The sequence below is a fragment of the Salvelinus alpinus genome, chromosome 1, assembly GCF_045679555.1.
Source record: "Salvelinus alpinus chromosome 1, SLU_Salpinus.1, whole genome shotgun sequence".
Taxonomy (NCBI): Eukaryota; Metazoa; Chordata; class Actinopteri; order Salmoniformes; family Salmonidae; genus Salvelinus; species Salvelinus alpinus.
The window spans coordinates 4,749,615-4,766,296 of NC_092086.1; the positions used below are offsets into that span (position 1 = coordinate 4,749,615).

Genomic DNA, 16,682 nt, shown 5'->3' on the forward strand with positions numbered 1-16,682 from the left:
CTGCTCCAGGGACCACCGGGTCATAACGGTAAAGTCATACCGGCTGCTCCAGGGACCACCGGGTCATAACGGTAAAGTCATACCGGCTGCTCCAGGGACCACCGGGTCATAACGGTAAAGTCATACCGGCTGCTCCAGGGACCACCGGGTCTGCTCCAGGGACCACCGGGTCATAACGGTAAAGTCATACCGGCTGCTCCAGGGACCACCGGGTCATAACGGTAAAGTCATACCGGCTGCTCCAGGGACCACCGGGTCATAACGGTAAAGTCATACCGGCTGCTCCAGGGACCACCGGGTCATAACGGTAAAGTCATACCGGCTGCTCCAGGGACCACCGGGTCATAACGGTAAAGTCATACCGGCTGCTCCAGGGACCACCGGGTCATAACGGTAAAGTCATACCGGCTGCTCCAGGGACCACCGGGTCATAACGGTAAAGTCATACCGGCTGCTCCAGGGACCACCGGGTTCACCAAATACATGGTTCAATACTTAAAGCGGTTTTGGGGTCATGTTTTGGTTTCGGTACAGCAGGGCAATTAAAATGGCATTCACAATGTTCCTGGCATTGTCTGTTGTGACAGAATTGTTATGTTGAGCCTAAACGTTTCCACTCTGATGCTGCGTTTGTAACCATGTGGGAGGTGGGAATTTACCAGCTGTGAAGTCATAAATACCAGTTGGATGTATTCCTGGGATATGAACTCATGGGGCCTGAATGCCTAATGGCCAACAAATTGCAGTCAATCAGAAACTGAAAGTACAGCAAACATGCTTGTAAACAAATCAAAGAATAATTTGTTGCTTTTAACTACCCCCCCCCCCCCCAAACAATGCTGTTATCGATGTCATTTCCTTAGTAGGTGAGGTCAGAGGTCACCATGTGGGTGATAGCCGTTCAAAACAAAAAGGAGAAAAAAAGCGGCAAGAGTACAGTGTGTCCATTTTCAGATGCCGTAGCCAGTACACAGGACAGAGCAGCGGGGCCTCCCTCCCCGTCAGGACAGGGCAGCGGGGCCTCCCTCCCCGTCAGGACAGGGCAGCGGGGCCTCCCTCCCCGTCAGGACAGGGCAGCGGGGCCTCCCTCCCCGTCAGGACAGGGCAGCGGGGCCTCCCTCCCCGTCAGGACAGGGCAGCGGGGCCTCCCTCCCCGTCAGGACAGGGCAGCGGGGCGTCCCTCCCCGTCAGGACAGGGCAGCGGGGCCTCCCTCCCCGTCAGGACAGGGCAGCGGGGCCTCCCTCCCCGTCAGTACAGGGCAGCGGGGCCTCCCTCCCAGAGGCAGCAGCAGAACAGGGCAGCGGGGCCTCCCTCCCCGTCAGGACAGGGCAGCGGGGCCTCCCTCCCCGTCAGGACAGGGCAGCGGAGCCTCCCTCCCCGTCAGGACAGGGCAGCGGAGCCTCCCTCCCCGTCAGGACAGGGCAGCGGAGCCTCCCTCCCCGTCAGGACAGGGCAGCGGGGCCTCCCTCCCCGTCAGGACAGGGCAGCGGGGCCTCCCTCCCCGTCAGAACAGGGCAGCGGGGCCTCCCTCCCCGCCAGAACAGGGCAGTGGGGCCTCCCTCCCCGTCAGAACAGGGCAGCGGGGCCTCCCTCCCAGAGGCAGCAGCAGAACAGGGCAGCGGGGCCTCCCTCCCCGTCAGGACAGGGCAGCGGGGCCTCCCTCCCCGTCAGGACAGGGCAGCGGGGCCTCCCTCCCCGTCAGGACAGGGCAGCGGGGCCTCCCTCCCCGTCAGGACAGGGCAGCGGGGCCTCCCTCCCCGTCAGGACAGGGCAGCGGGGCCTCCCTCCCCGTCGCAGCGGGGCCTCCCTCCCCGTCGCAGCGGGGCCTCCCTCCCCGTCGCAGCGGGGCCTCCCTCCCCGTCGCAGCGGGGCCTCCCTCCCCGTCGCAGCGGGGCCTCCCTCCCCGTCGCAGCGGGGCCTCCCTCCCCGTCGTAGCGGGGCCTCCCTCCCCGTCGCAGCGGGGCCTCCCTCCCCGTCAGGACAGGGCAGCGGGGCCTCCCTCCCCGTCAGGACAGGGCAGCGGGGCCTCCCTCCCCGTCAGGACAGGGCAGCGGGGCCTCCCTCCCCGTCAGGACAGGGCAGCGGGGCCTCCCTCCCCGTCAGAACAGGGCAGCGGGGCCTCCCTCCCCGTCAGAACAGGGCAGCGGGGCCTCCCTCCCCGTCAGAACAGGGCAGCGGGGCCTCCCTCCCCGTCAGAACAGGGCAGCGGGGCCTCCCTCCCCGTCAGAACAGGGCAGCGGGGCCTCCCTTCCCGTCAGGACAGGGCAGCGGGGCCTCCCTCCCCGTCAGGACAGGGCAGCGGGGCCTCCCTCCCCGTCAGGACAGGGCAGCGGGACCCTCCCTCCCCGTCAGAACAGGGCAGCGGGGCCTCCCTCCCTGTCAGAACATCAAGGGCCTCCCTCCCAGAGGCAGCTGCAGAACAGAGGCAGCAGGGCATCTGGTGGTGGGAGAAGAACAACCAGCCTGTCACCGCTGAGGGGACAAGACCAGAGCTCTAGTGGAGAGAGGAGAACAACCAGCCTGCCACCCCTGAGGGGACAAGACCAGAGCTCTAGTGGAGAGAGGAGGACAACCAGCCTGCCACCCCTGAGGGGACAAGACCAGAGCTCTAGTGGAGAGAGGAGAACAACCAGCCTGCCACCGCTGAGGGGACAAGACCAGAGCTCTAGTGGAGAGAGGAGGACAACCAGCCTGCCACCCCTGAGGGGACAAGACCAGAGCTCTAGTGGAGAGAGGAGAACAACCAGCCTGCCACCGCTGAGGGGACAAGACCAGAGCTCTAGTGGAGAGAGGAGGACAACCAGCCTGCCACCCCTGAGGGGACAAGACCAGAGCTCTAGTGGAGAGAGGAGAACAACCAGCCTGCCACCGCTGAGGGGACAAGACCAGAGCTCTAGTGGAGAGAGGAGGACAACCAGCCTGCCACCGCTGAGGGGACAAGACCAGAGCACTAGTGGAGAGAGGAGGACAACCAGCCTGCCACCCCTGAGGGGACAAGACCAGAGCTCTAGTGGAGAGAGGAGGACAACCAGCCTGCCACCGCTGAGGGGACAAGACCAGAGCTCTAGTGGAGAGAGGAGGACAACCAGCCTGTCACCGCTGAGGGGACAAGACCAGAGCTCTAGTGGAGAGAGGAGAACAACCAGCCTGCCACCGCTGAGGGGACAAGACCAGAGCTCTAGTGGAGAGAGGAGGACAACCAGCCTGTCACCGCTGAGGGGACAAGACCAGAGCTCTAGTGGAGAGAGGAGAACAACCAGCCTGCCACCCCTGAGGGGACAAGACCAGAGCTCTAGTGGAGAGAGGAGAACAACCAGCCTGCCACCCCTGAGGGGACAAGACCAGAGCTCTAGTGGAGAGAGGAGGACAACCAGCCTGCCACCGCTGAGGGGACAAGACCAGAGCTCTAGTGGAGAGAGGAGGACAACCAGCCTGCCACCGCTGAGGGGACAAGACCAGAGCTCTAGTGGAGAGAGGACAACCAGCCTGTCACCGCTGAGGGGACAAGACCAGAGCTCTAGTGGAGAGAGGAGAACAACCAGCCTGCCACCGCTGAGGGGACAAGACCAGAGCTCTAGTGGAGAGAGGACAACCAGCCTGCCACCGCTGAGGGGACAAGACCAGAGCTCTAGTGGAGAGAGGACAACCAGCCTGTCACCGCTGAGGGGACAAGACCAGAGCTCTAGTGGAGAGAGGAGGACAACCAGCCTGCCACCGCTAAGGGGACAAGACCAGAGCTCTAGTGGAGAGAGGACAACCAGCCTGCCACCGCTGAGGGGACAAGACCAGAGCTCTAGTGGAGAGAGGAGGACAACCAGCCTGCCACCGCTGAGGGGACAAGACCAGAGCACTAGCGGAGAGAGGAGGACAACCAGCCTGCCACCGCTGAGGGGACAAGACCAGAGCTCTAGTGGAGAGAGGACAACCAGCCTGTCACCGCTGAGGGGACAAGACCAGAGCTCTAGTGGAGAGAGGAGGACAACCAGCCTGTCACCGCTAAGGGGACAAGACCAGAGCTCTAGTGGAGAGAGGACAACCAGCCTGTCACCCCTGAGGGGACAAGACCAGAGCTCTAGTGGAGAGAGGACAACCAGCCTGCCACCGCTGAGGGGACAAGACCAGAGCTCTAGTGGAGAGAGGACAACCAGCCTGTCACCCCTGAGGGGACAAGACCAGAGCTCTAGTGGAGAGAGGAGGACAACCAGCCTGCCACCGCTAAGGGGACAAGACCAGAGCTCTAGTGGAGAGAGGAGGACAACCAGCCTGCCACCGCTGAGGGGACAAGACCAGAGCTCTAGTGGAGAGAGGAGGACAACCAGCCTGCCACCCCTGAGGGGACAAGACCAGAGCTCTAGTGGAGAGAGAACAACCAGCCTGCCACCCCTGAGGGGACAAGACCAGAGCTCTAGTGGAGAGAGGACAACCAGCCTGTCACCCCTGAGGGGACAAGACCAGAGCTCTAGTGGAGAGGAGGACAACCAGCCTGTCACCCCTGAGGGGACAAGACCAGAGCTCTAGTGGAGAGAGGACAACCAGCCTGTCACCGCTAAGGGGACAAGACCAGAGCTCTAGTGGAGAGAGGAGGACAACCAGCCTGTCACCGCTGAGGGGACAAGACCAGAGCTCTAGTGGAGAGAGGAGAACAACCAGCCTGCCACCCCTGAGGGGACAAGACCAGAGCTCTAGTGGAGAGAGGACAACCAGCCTGTCACCCCTGAGGGGACAAGACCAGAGCTCTAGTGGAGAGAGGAGGACAACCAGCCTGTCACCCCTGAGGGGACAAGACCAGAGCTCTAGTGGAGAGAGGACAACCAGCCTGTCACCCCTGAGGGGACAAGACCAGAGCTCTAGTGGAGAGAGGAGGACAACCAGCCTGTCACCCCTGAGGGGACAAGACCAGAGCTCTAGTGGAGAGAGGACAACAAGCCTGTCACCCCTGAGGGGACAAGACCAGCTTAGATTAGATTAGCTTCCTTCAACCACATAACAGGACCCAGGCTATTAGCTTCCTTCAACCACATTTAGATACTGAACGGGGCCCAGGCTATTAGCTTCCTTCAACCACATTTAGATACTGAACAGACCCAGGCTATTAGCTTCCTTCAACCACATTTAGATACTGAACGGGGCCCAGGCTATTAGCTTCCTTCCCTAACCTTTCACCCCTGGAGTTCAAGTCTACAGAGGTCAGAGTCCGGGTGACTGTTCACCAGGAACAACATGTTAACACATTCAAAACATCAGACTTTCACCAAGGACGCAAATAAACACTTAAGTGTGTATTGACCGGTTAAAAATGGCTGCCTGGGAGTGAGATCATAGCCAGCAACATGGGAGGCTAACACGCCCGTTACCTACCAACGTGTTGGAACGCATCCACACTCACACCATGAACAATAAGCCAGTGTCCGGTGGCGCGTGGCTAATTTAGCATTCAGCCATGATGACGTTAGCCTTCATTAGCATGAGGATGATGATGTCACAGCGGCTGGCTCCTCTGTTCAGGAAAAGTACTCCTGATAATTAGCGCAGGGGGTGAACTACGGGCCCCGTAGGACACAGGCCTATAGGAGTATGCTACACAATCTACAGGCCTATAGGAGTATGCTATGGTAACACTGGTACAAAATAGGAGATCAAATAATTGTTATTTTACTGTTGCTCTTTAATTATTGGGTATTGTTATTTAAAAAAACATTTTTTTCCACTTTTGTTGAATTTCTTTTATTTAATCTTAAAAATTATATATTTTTTAACTGCATTGTTGGTTAAGGGCTTGTAAGGTCTACCTAGACCTGTTGTATTCGGCACATGTGACAAATACAATTTGATTTAAACACTGTGTGTCTGTCTCAGGGATTCCGTTACCCGGTAAATTGCCGGCTTATGGCCAATAAGAAAAAATGTAAAAAGACGATAAATACAATTGTTGCCAAAATTGACCGGGAGAAAAAAAGAAAATAAAAATCCCATTGCAAAATAATGCTTTTAGTTCACGAATATATCCGTAGACGTAAATACATTTGACCGTCATGTTGATCAGTCTATAAGCAGGGTTTCCGTTAGGAAAATGTGGCACCGGACAACGTGACCAGGAAGATATACATTTAAAAAATCAGCCACTTGAGAAATTTACAAAACAACTCATTCTAGACAGAAGACCTTGATAGCGGCGCCATGTGACACAGATGAAAGTCTCTGTCAGAAACTTAGAGGGAAGATGTAAAGATGCAACAACTAGGACGTGTTGCTTTGCCTTCCGGACAACAAAAAGAAAGTTGAATAGAACGAGGAGAGAAACGCCTTAGTGGTGGGTCCAATAGGGAAGTCAATGAAAATATATTTGCCAACAATAAATATAAAATGACTCCAGTTTGTACAGAAATAAATAAACAAACAAAATAATGAAAAAGGCTTCACCCAGAAAGCATGAAAATAGCCGTGGATTGTTTTAAATAATCACAAACTCGCTCATTTGGGAACCCCGTCATTTGGGCAGCGAGCGTGTGGCACCTAGCTGATAATGGAGTTGGACTGTCAGTGGAAAAACATGTCAAATATCTGTGTTTAGATAATGTGTGTTCAGAATAATAAAACATGTCGAGACAGGAAGGGCTGTGTGGCGAAGACGTATGACAGTCTCCCTCCTGAACGGCTCGGCTGTGTGGTGAAGACGTATGACAGAACGGTTCGGCTGCCTCCCGCCAATTCTTGTGCATTAAACCGTTTACGTGTGAATTGTTTTCCTTTAAATAAAACATGTTTTATCAATTCCCCCCCCCCAGTACACGTCACCACTAGTAAATGTACCGTTAATCCCCATCATTTGGTTCCATTCATGTCTGTTAACGCAGGTAATAATTACAGTAATTTTACCCTTCTCATTCTCAGAGTGGAAACTCTGTTTTTAGGAGATTTTGTCAAGTGCTTTCCGTTGTCTGGTGTCTGTAGTGGGCCTCCGTGTGATCAATAAGCACGTTGTCTGGTGTCTGTAGTGGCCTCCGTGTGATCAATAAGCACGTTGTCTGGTGTCTGTAGTGGCCTCCGTGTGATCAATAAGCACGTTGTCTGGTGTCTGTAGTGGCCTCCGTGTGATCAATAAGCACGTTGTCTGGTGTCTGTAGTGGGCCTCCGTGTGATCAATAAGCACGTTGTCTGGTGTCTGTAGTGGGCCTCCGTGTGATCAATAAGCACGTTGTCTGGTGTCTGTAGTGGCCTCCGTGTGATCAATAAGCACGTTGTCTGGTGTCTGTAGTGGCCTCCGTGTGATCAATAAGCACGTTGTCTGGTGTCTGTAGTGGCCTCCGTGTGATCAATAAGCACGTTGTCTGGTGTCTGTAGTGGGCCTCCGTGTGATCAATAAGCACGTTGTCTGGTGTCTGTAGTGGGCCTCCGTGTGATCAATAAGCACGTTGTCTGGTGTCTGTAGTGGGCCTCCGTGTGATCAATAAGCACGTTGTCTGGTGTCTGTAGTGGGCCTCCGTGTGATCAATAAGCACGGCGTCTGGTGTCTGTAGTGGGCCTCCGTGTGATCAATAAGCACGTTGTCTGGTGTCTGTAGTGGGCCTCCGTGTGATCAATAAGCACGTTGTCTGGTGTCTGTAGTGGGCCTCCGTGTGATCAATAAGCACGTTGTCTGGTGTCTGTAGTGGGCCTCCGTGTGATCAATAAGCACGTTGTCTGGTGTCTGTAGTGGGCCTCCGTGTGATCAATAAGCACGTTGTCTGGTGTCTGTAGTGGCCTCCGTGTGATCAATAAGCACGTTGTCTGGTGTCTGTAGTGGCCTCCGTGTGATCAATAAGCACGTTGTCTGGTGTCTGTAGTGGGCCTCCGTGTGATCAATAAGCACGTTGTCTGGTGTCTGTAGTGGGCCTCCGTGTGATCAATAAGCACGTTGTCTGGTGTCTGTAGTGGCCTCCGTGTGATCAATAAGCACGTTGTCTGGTGTCTGTAGTGGGCCTCCGTGTGATCAATAAGCACGTTGTCTGGTGTCTGTAGTGGGCCTCCGTGTGATCAATAAGCACGGCGTCTGGTGTCTCTGTCCTGATGACGTTGTGAGGGTTGTATAGAAGTACCTGGCCTGCTCTGCATGCTGTGTTGATAGTCCTAGTTATTTATTTATTCAACACAACTAACGGAAATACACAGGCCAATTTAACACCACTAAATTATGCTACATTATCATGTAGACCGGTAAGCATGACAGTCAAAATGTATTTTACATCAACTGTTATTGCCGTCAATTAATACAAAATCATTACTTTGTAACGGCATATTTATTTATTTTTCCAACAGTTTTATTTAAAAATCGGCTTTAAATAATTGTTTTGGGGGGGGGGGGGGGTCAAACGGAAACCCTGTACAGAGGGTTGTCTAATCAGATCGATCTATCGTCTAAAAGGTGTTTAAACCCTGTAACACGACAACGAGGACTGTCTAATCAGATCGATCTATCAACTAAAAGGTGTTTAAACCCTGTAACACGACAACGAGGACTGTCTAATCAAATCGATCTATTTCACCTCATTCAACTAAAGGTATTTAAACCCTGTTATTCATCTCACATGCACTGATATTCAAAGCTATTTTTCTGTTATTCAATTATCTGTTCATTTAAAAAAGGCAAAATCGGCCTCACAGAGGTGATGGGTGAAGGATCTGGGAACTGGAGGACGGGGTAGAATGAGGGCAGGGTGGGGGTCTGGGCAGGACCTGGGGATTAGGGGACGGGCTGGGGGTCTGGGCAGGACCTGGGGATTAGGGGACGGGCTGGGGGTCTGGGCAGGACCTGGGGATTAGGGGACGGGCTGGGGGTCTGGGCAGGACCTGGGGATTAGGGGACGGGCTGGGGGTCTGGGCAGGACCTGGGGATTAGGGGACGGGCTGGGGGTCTGGGCAGGACCTGGGGATTAGGGGACGGGCTGGGGATCTGGGCAGGACCTGGGGATTAGGGGACGGGCTGGGGGTCGGGGTAGGACCTGGGGATTAGGGGACGGCTGGGGGTCTGGGCAGGACCTGGGGATTAGGGGACGGGCTGGGGGTCGGGGTAGGACCTGGGGATTAGGGGACGGGCTGGGGGACGGGGTAGGACCTGGGGGTTAGGGGACGGGGTAGGACCTGGGGGTTAGGGGACGGGGTAGACCCTGGGGGTTAGGGGACGGGGTAGGAACTGGGGGTCAGGGGACGGGGTAGGACCTGGGGGTCAGGGGACGGGGTAGGACCTGGGGGTCAGGGGACGGGGTAGGACCTGGGGGTCAGGGGACGGGGTAGGACCTGGGGGTCAGGGGACGGGGTAGGACCTGGGGGTTAGGGGACGGGGTAGGACCTGGGGGTCAGGGGACGGGGTAGGACCTGGGGGTCAGGGGACGGGGTAGGACCTGGGGGTCAGGGGACGGGGTAGGACCTGGGGGTTAGGGGACGGGGTAGGACCTGGGGGTTAGGGGATGGGGTAGGACCTGGGGGTCGGGGTAGGACCTGGGGGTTAGGGGACGGGGTAGGACCTGGGGGTCAGGGGACGGGGTAGGACCTGGGGGTCAGGGGACGGGGTAGGACCTGGAGGTCAGGGGACGGGGTAGGACCTGGGGGTCAGGGGACGGGGTAGGACCTGGGGGTTAGGGGACGGGGTAGGACCTGGGGGTTAGGGGACGGGGTAGGACCTGGGGGTTAGGAGACGGGGTAGGACCTGGGGGTTAGGCGACGGGGTAGGACCTGGGGGTCAGAGGAAGGGGTAGGACCAGGGGGTCAGGGGACGGGGTAGGGCCTGGGGGTCAGGGTAGGACCTGGGGGTCAGGGGACGGGGTAGGACCTGGGGGTCAGGGGACGGGGTAGGACCTGGGGGTCAGGGGACGGGGTAGAACCTGGGGGTTAGGGGACGGGTTAGGACCTGGGGGTTAGGGGACCTGGGGGTCAGGGGACGGGGTAGGACCTGGGGGTCAGGGGACGGGGTAGGACCTGGGGGTCAGGGGACGGGGTAGGACCTGGGGGTCAGGGGACGGGGTAGGACCTGGGGGTCAGGGGACGGGGTAGGACCTGGGGGTCAGGGGACGGGATAGGACCTGGGGGTCAGGGGACGGGGTAGGACCTGGGGGTTAGGGGACGGGGTAGGACCAGGGGGTTAGGGGACGGGGTAGGACCTGGGGGTTAGGGGACGGGGTAGGACCTGGGGGTTAGGGGACGGGGTAGGACCAGGGGGTTAGGGGACGGGGTAGGACCTGGGGGTTAGGGGACGGGGTAGGACCTGGGGGTTAGGGGACGGGGTAGGACCTGGGGGTTAGGGGACGGGGTAGGACCTGGGGGTTAGGGGACGGGGTAGGACCTGGGGGTTAGGGGACGGGGTAGAACCTGGGGGTTAGGGGACGGGGTAGAACCTGGGGGTTAGGGGACGGGGTAGAACCTGGGGGTTAGGGGACGGGGTAGAACCTGGGGGTTAGGGGACGGGGTAGAACCTGGGGGATGGGGAACAGGGTAGAACCTGGGGGTTAGGGGACGGGGTAGGACCTGGGGGTTAGGGGACGGGGTAGAACCTGGGGGTTAGGGGACGGGGTAGAACCTGGGGGTTAGGGGACGGGGTAGAACCTGGGGGTTAGGGGACGGGGTAGAACCTGGGGGTTAGGGGACGGGGTAGAACCTGGGGGATGGGGAACGGGGTAGGACCTGGGGGATGGGGGACGGGGTAGAACCTGGGGGACGGGGTAGGTAGTAGCTGAAGATAGGAACAGGGGTGGCTAGGGGGGGTCACAGGTCTTTTGTCGCCGCATGAACTGTATGACTACAATGAGCTACACAAACAGCCGTCCACAACAAAAAAGTGTGACAGTGGTTCTCATTTAGCCTTTAAAACAGCAGCGCTTACTCAGCAGTCGGGGGGCCTGGCCGCTCGGTGGCTCGGTTACAACGGAACCCGCATGTGCTTTGACAAGCAGCAGCTGCTTTCACCAGACTTTCCCTTCGGGCTTTACCTCCAGTACACACGCGCTCACACACACACGGCCACAATGGAAAAGGCCAGAAGGGCAGGACAGGCACACACACAGATCCAGGACTGTATAAAAATTCACACACAGATCCAGGACTCACCTGTTTGACTCTTGGGTTTGTTTCTTCGTTGGCAACAGCTTGTATTGTGTTGTATTGAGAGCTCTAAAAAAACAAAGGAAAAGAAAGACAGGTCAGTTCATTTATCTAGCTCAACTAATCTGCTCCCGAGAGGCACTGCATCGCAGAGCAAGGGGTGTCACTACAGACCCTGGTTCGAATCCAGGCCGTATCACATACGGCCGTGATTGGGAGTCCCATAGGGCGGCGTACAATTGGCCCGGCGTCGTTCAGGTTTGACCCGGGGTAGGTCGTGATTGTAAATAAGAATTTGTCCTTTATTTAACTGGGCAAGTAAGTTAATGTTCAATTTAAAAATTAAAAATAAATGAATAAACTCTCCCGTCAAAACAAAGACAGTTCATTTATCCTGCTCAGTAATAAACTCTCCCGTCAAAACAAAGACAGTTCATTTATCCTGCTCACTAATAAACTCTGCAGTCAAAACAAAGACAGTTCATTTATCCTGCTCACTAATGAACTATCCAGTCAAAACAAAGACAGTTCATTTATCCTGCTCAGTAATAAACTCTCCCGTCAAAACAAAGACAGTTCATTTATCCTGCTCACTAATAAACTCTGCAGTCAAAACAAAGACAGTTCATTTATCCTGCTCACTAATGAACTATCCAGTCAAAACAAAGACAGTTCATTTATCCTGCTCAGTAATAAACTCTCCCGTCAAAACAAAGACAGTTAATTTATCCTGCTCACTAATAAACTCTGCAGTCTAAACAAAGACAGTTCATTTATCCTGCTCACTAATAAACTCTCCCGTCAAAACAAAGACAGTTAATTTATCCTGCTCACTAATAAACTATTGAGTCAAAACAAGGACAGTTCATTTATCCTGCTCACTAATAAACTATCGAGTCAAAACAAAGACAGTTCATTTATCCTGCTCACTAATAAACTCTCCAGTCAAAACAAAGACAGTTCATTTATCCTGCTCACTAATAAACTCTCCCGTCAAAACAAAGACAGTTCATTTATCCTGCTCACTAATAAACTCTCCAGTCAAAACAAAGACAGTTCATTTATCCTGCTCACTAGTAAACTCTGCAGTCAAAACAAGGACAGTTCATTTATCCTGCTCACTAGTAAACTCTGCAGTCTAAACAAGGACAGTTCATTTATCCTGCTCACTAGTAAACTCTGCAGTCTAAACAAGGACAGTTCATTTATCCTGCTCACTAGTAAACTCTGCAGTCTAAACAAGGACAGTTCATTTATCCTGCTCACTAGTAAACTCTGCAGTCAAAACAAGGACAGTTCATTTATCCTGCTCACTAGTAAACTCTGCAGTCTAAACAAGGACAGTTCATTTATCCTGCTCACTAGTAAACTCTGCAGTCTAAACAAGGACTAAAACGTCAAACTAAAATAAAAAAACATGTAATGTATAACATGGGATTTGACAGTGAAACTATCCCTTAAAATAGCAGCCAACCGTTGTCAACTGTCGATATCCTACGCCGCGTTGTAATTCGTTTTAAGTTTAAGTTAACTAACTAACAAAAAGTGGTCTGTTACCTTTACTGTAATGGCAGCCTTCCCGAAATCAACATCCGATGTTCCAGAACATAGATATAACCCTGCTACAAGTGCTCATCTAACCATCCACGTAAAAGTTACTCCAAGTTTCCCCGTGGCCTTTGAATAGTGTTAGGTTAAGCAGAGCTAAACCCCAAACCATTAGCCTCTTGTTCTATTGATTTCAGTGTGACGTCGACGGAAGTGATTAACAACAATAACAATAATAAAGATTGATTTCAACGTGATATGAGTGTGTTATTAAGTGGTGCCTTTCTGTTTGGGTAGCGGACGGTCTTCTGTAGGTCTTCGCAAACCTGTGATGGAAACTGGAGATATGTGTGGTCAGAGCTCTACAATGCGAACCATTTCACTCACATTTGTGAATTAAAAATAGTCAAGTATAATCACATTTATAGTCAAATGAACGCTACAAGTCGCTGTTTTCAACTTATTTTTTTGTCGTTTTGTTTCATAGCTAGTAAATTAATAGCACAAAAGTCAAAGAACTTTTACTAAATAAGCCTATTCCACCTCACGCTGCAACACTTCCTGGTTGGGGGCTGTGGGCACGTCAAGAGCAAAGTGAAAGAGTAATTTTTTTAGAAGCACAGGCAAACAAGTTGGTCTAATTAACTTGAAAAGAAAGTCTACTGAAATGAGACTTTATCCTCGTGTTTCTTGGATCTATTTCCATTGTTTAGTTCACAAGCTAGGTTGTTTTTCAAAATGTTTGAGTTTCAACTGTTAAGAGAAGAGAACACTTCTACTAGTCAGACTCAATCTCAAAGAGGCATTAACATGACAAGGCATGTTACCATGGTAGCCGACTGCCCTTAAAGGGGCAGGCCATTTTTTTCGTCTCATCTGTGATATTTTGGTTAAGAGACAACAAAAAATGAAATTAAACAATATACCGCATTACCTCTTACTCGTAAAACATTTGTATTAGAAAAATTACAAAACATGCTGATCTGTTTTTGTGTGTTTTACTGGTATAATTTTAGGGCCCCAAAAATATTTAGCCTGCTATTAAAAAAAATTATAATAATTAACTACTTGCAACAGTGGCTGGTGGACCCAAAAGTCAATTTTATGCCCTGGCTGCGATTTATTTATTTTTGAGGATTTACCAGAAGTGACCAAAACAGGGTTTTGCCATGCCTACTACATGTAACCTAGTACATGATGTACTATGGGCCTGGGCAGAGCCAATGAGCATGTTGACCACATAGAGACTTTAAAAGGAGCTACATGCAATATTTGTTGGGGGCAGCAAATCTCTTGGTGTCAAATTAACGGGGGCTGAGAGTTTTAGTACAGCACACGAACGGATTGTGCCACAGACAGTTAGCGTGCAGCTCAGGCCCAGTCAATTTGACATGAAATTTTCTGCCCCCCCCCCCCCCCAAAAAAATACATAATAACAGAAATGTGGGAAAACAGTCTACTGGTTGCCCCCACCTCCCACTAGTAAAGCAGGCGTGAGGCTGGAGCGACACCGTGCGCAAACTAGCTAGCGACAGCGTGCGCAAACTAGTTAGCAAAAAAGTGCGGTAACTAGTTAGCAAAAAAGTGCGCTACTAGCTAGTGACACCGTGTGCAAGCTTGCTAGTTAGCTAGCCCACGATGTCGCCCCCGCCTCCTGTGTACCCTGTCGGGGGCCATGGGCACTGTCTACCGGTCATCCCGGCCTCCCGCTATCACAGCAGACGACAGTGTGCTAACTAGCTAGCAACACTGTGTGCTAGCTTGCTAGTTAGCACACGGTGTCGCCCCCAGCGTACCAGAGAAAACAGAGCCCGACAGGCGGGGGCGAAGGTCACTACCGGTGTGTACTAGCTATATGTAACAGTATAGCTTCCGTCCCTCTCCTCGCCCCCACCTGGGCTCGAACCAGGGACCCTCTGCACACATCGACAACAGCCACCTTCGAAGCATTGTTATCCATCGCTCCACAAAAGCCGCAGCCCTTGCAGAGCATAGGGAACAACTACTTCAAGGCGTCAGAGTGAGTGACGTCACCGATTGAAACGCTATTAGCGTTTATTAGCTATTAACTAGCTAGCCATTTCACATCGGATACATATAGCTAGCTACAGTTATTGCTCCCGCCTCTTCTGTGGGGTTTATCGACAGTTGGCATCCAATGTTATGGCGCATTACCGCCATCTACTGTACTGGAGCGCCGCCAGCCTCCCGCCTATGTACTTAAGTCATAGCTTAAAAGTTGACCAATAGAAGTATAAAGGGGGGTTCCTGCAGATACAGGAACGCCCCGAATTACTGGCTGCAGTTGCGCCCTTATCGGTCAGCTAGCCAAACGTTAAGAGTTTAAGCCATCCACCCTGAAGTAGTCTGAAAGGAAAACAGAGGTTAACGTTTGGTGTTGATCGGCCATTAGCTGGCTTGCTAGCAGCTTAACATGGCCACTGGCTGGTTCTGCTACGGTGTTTATTCACACGGCGTACACAGCTAACTAGCAAACATATCCCGTGTTTAAAAATGTATGTATTACTTTAGGAAGCACTTGTTTGGTTTGATAGAAGTGCAGCAAAATCGATAACTAGCTACATGCAATATAACTAGCTAGCTAGGCTACTCCTGTGCATAAAACCACGGTTGTTAGCTAGCTAACAGGCTAGCTAAATATACCGTCTGGAACACCGGGACAATAGCTTGCTGGCTAGCAAAACAACCCAAGGACAAATAAGAGATGTTGCACACTAAAAAGTTATTTGTTAATAAACCCGTGCCTTGGTTACAGTGAGGACATTCTGGAATTGTACAGATTCTGCAGCCGCGTAACCAAGCGACAACTTGGGTTGGATTTATGCTAACTAGCAGTTAGCCCAACTAAACACTCTCTTAACTAGATATGGTAAAACTAAATCACAATGAAACAGTTCAGCAGAAATCTTAACACCTGTGTGTTGGCAGTATTGATGAAACTAAGTTAACGAAAATATCACCGAATATTTGACGCCCTTTAATTCTGCACCACCGTCTGACTGCAGCGGACTTTTGCAAGCTTGTCTGCAAGCAGCGTAGCCAACATTTAGTTAGCTAACGTTAGCTAACAAAGTTTCAGACCGGGTCATCCACATGCCGGTAATATTAACTAATCAAAATGGTACAGTGCCTTTCAATCTAGCCTTTCGATACTTTTAACAAGTCTTTTCGCCATTTGCTTCCATAAAAAAAACACTCCAACTATGTAGCTAACGTGTTAATACAAGCGGGCTCAATGGCTAACAAGCTAGCTAGGTAACCAACAGCGGGCAAAGTGAACTACGACAAGCTTTCCCTGGTTGCCCGGTGAGCTGCGTAACACGTCGAGACTGGCCAAAAGCACGATTACACAACCTGGAAAACGTCTTAAAAAAAGAGCCTTACCTCGTACAATTTAAAGTGCAACCGAGTGGAAATGGAAGCCCGCTGTAAGGCTATAGAAATTCAACGCATTTGCCGCTTTTACGAGGAGAGCCATTTGTCCTGTACGATCGCCATTTTCTTCACTCGCTAACCTGTTTTTTTTAATGCCGCTGCTTCCCCCTCTTCTCGCTGTGTGTATTCGGGGGGCTGCAGGAAACTAGTTGCTTAGAGCGCCACTTCCTCTCACACACACAGACCCAAAATGGTCGCTTTGGAGTTGAGCACTAGTGAGTGCCAAAAGTCTAGTTTCTCTGGAGTTATAGTAGCTAGAGACAGTTTTACTGGTAGCTAGTGTCGAGTGAAGAAATACAATACAATACAATACAATTCAAAGGGGTTTGTTTTAGAGTTCTAAGTTGATTACGGTACCATTCACACAACTTAGGTGCAAGGTTACCAAAGTCCAAGAGCTGATAAGAGGTAAGTTCTTATCAGCAAGCTAGTGACAACAAACAATAACGCAAATCACATTTGATTTGTCACATGCCCCCGAATACAACAGTGAAACGCTTCCTTTACAAGCCCTTAACCAACAATGCAGTTAAGAAAAATAAGTGTTAAGTAAATAATAAAAGGTGATCTTTAACTTATTCAATTTATAAACTCTCCACTCCAGATC

General features: G+C 52.2%; 1 protein-coding gene across 8 annotated transcripts in view; it reads right to left on the reverse strand.

Moving 5' to 3' along the window:
* LOC139569232 (trinucleotide repeat-containing gene 6A protein-like) overlaps positions 1 to 16,291 on the reverse strand; it is a 99,179-nt gene extending 82,888 nt beyond the window's left edge. For 6 of the 8 annotated variants that reach the window (XM_071390965.1, XM_071390967.1, XM_071390962.1 and 3 more), the window contains exons 1-2: positions 16,025 to 16,180; positions 11,078 to 11,140 (exon numbers count right to left, since the gene is read on the reverse strand). The gene's annotated coding sequence lies outside the window, so the exon portion shown is untranslated. Of the gene's footprint in view, positions 1 to 11,077; positions 11,141 to 16,024 lie in introns of all 8 variants that reach the window. The other 2 variants (XM_071390964.1, XM_071390963.1) reach the window with 2 other exon arrangements.
* Positions 16,292 to 16,682: the final 391 nt, after the last annotated feature.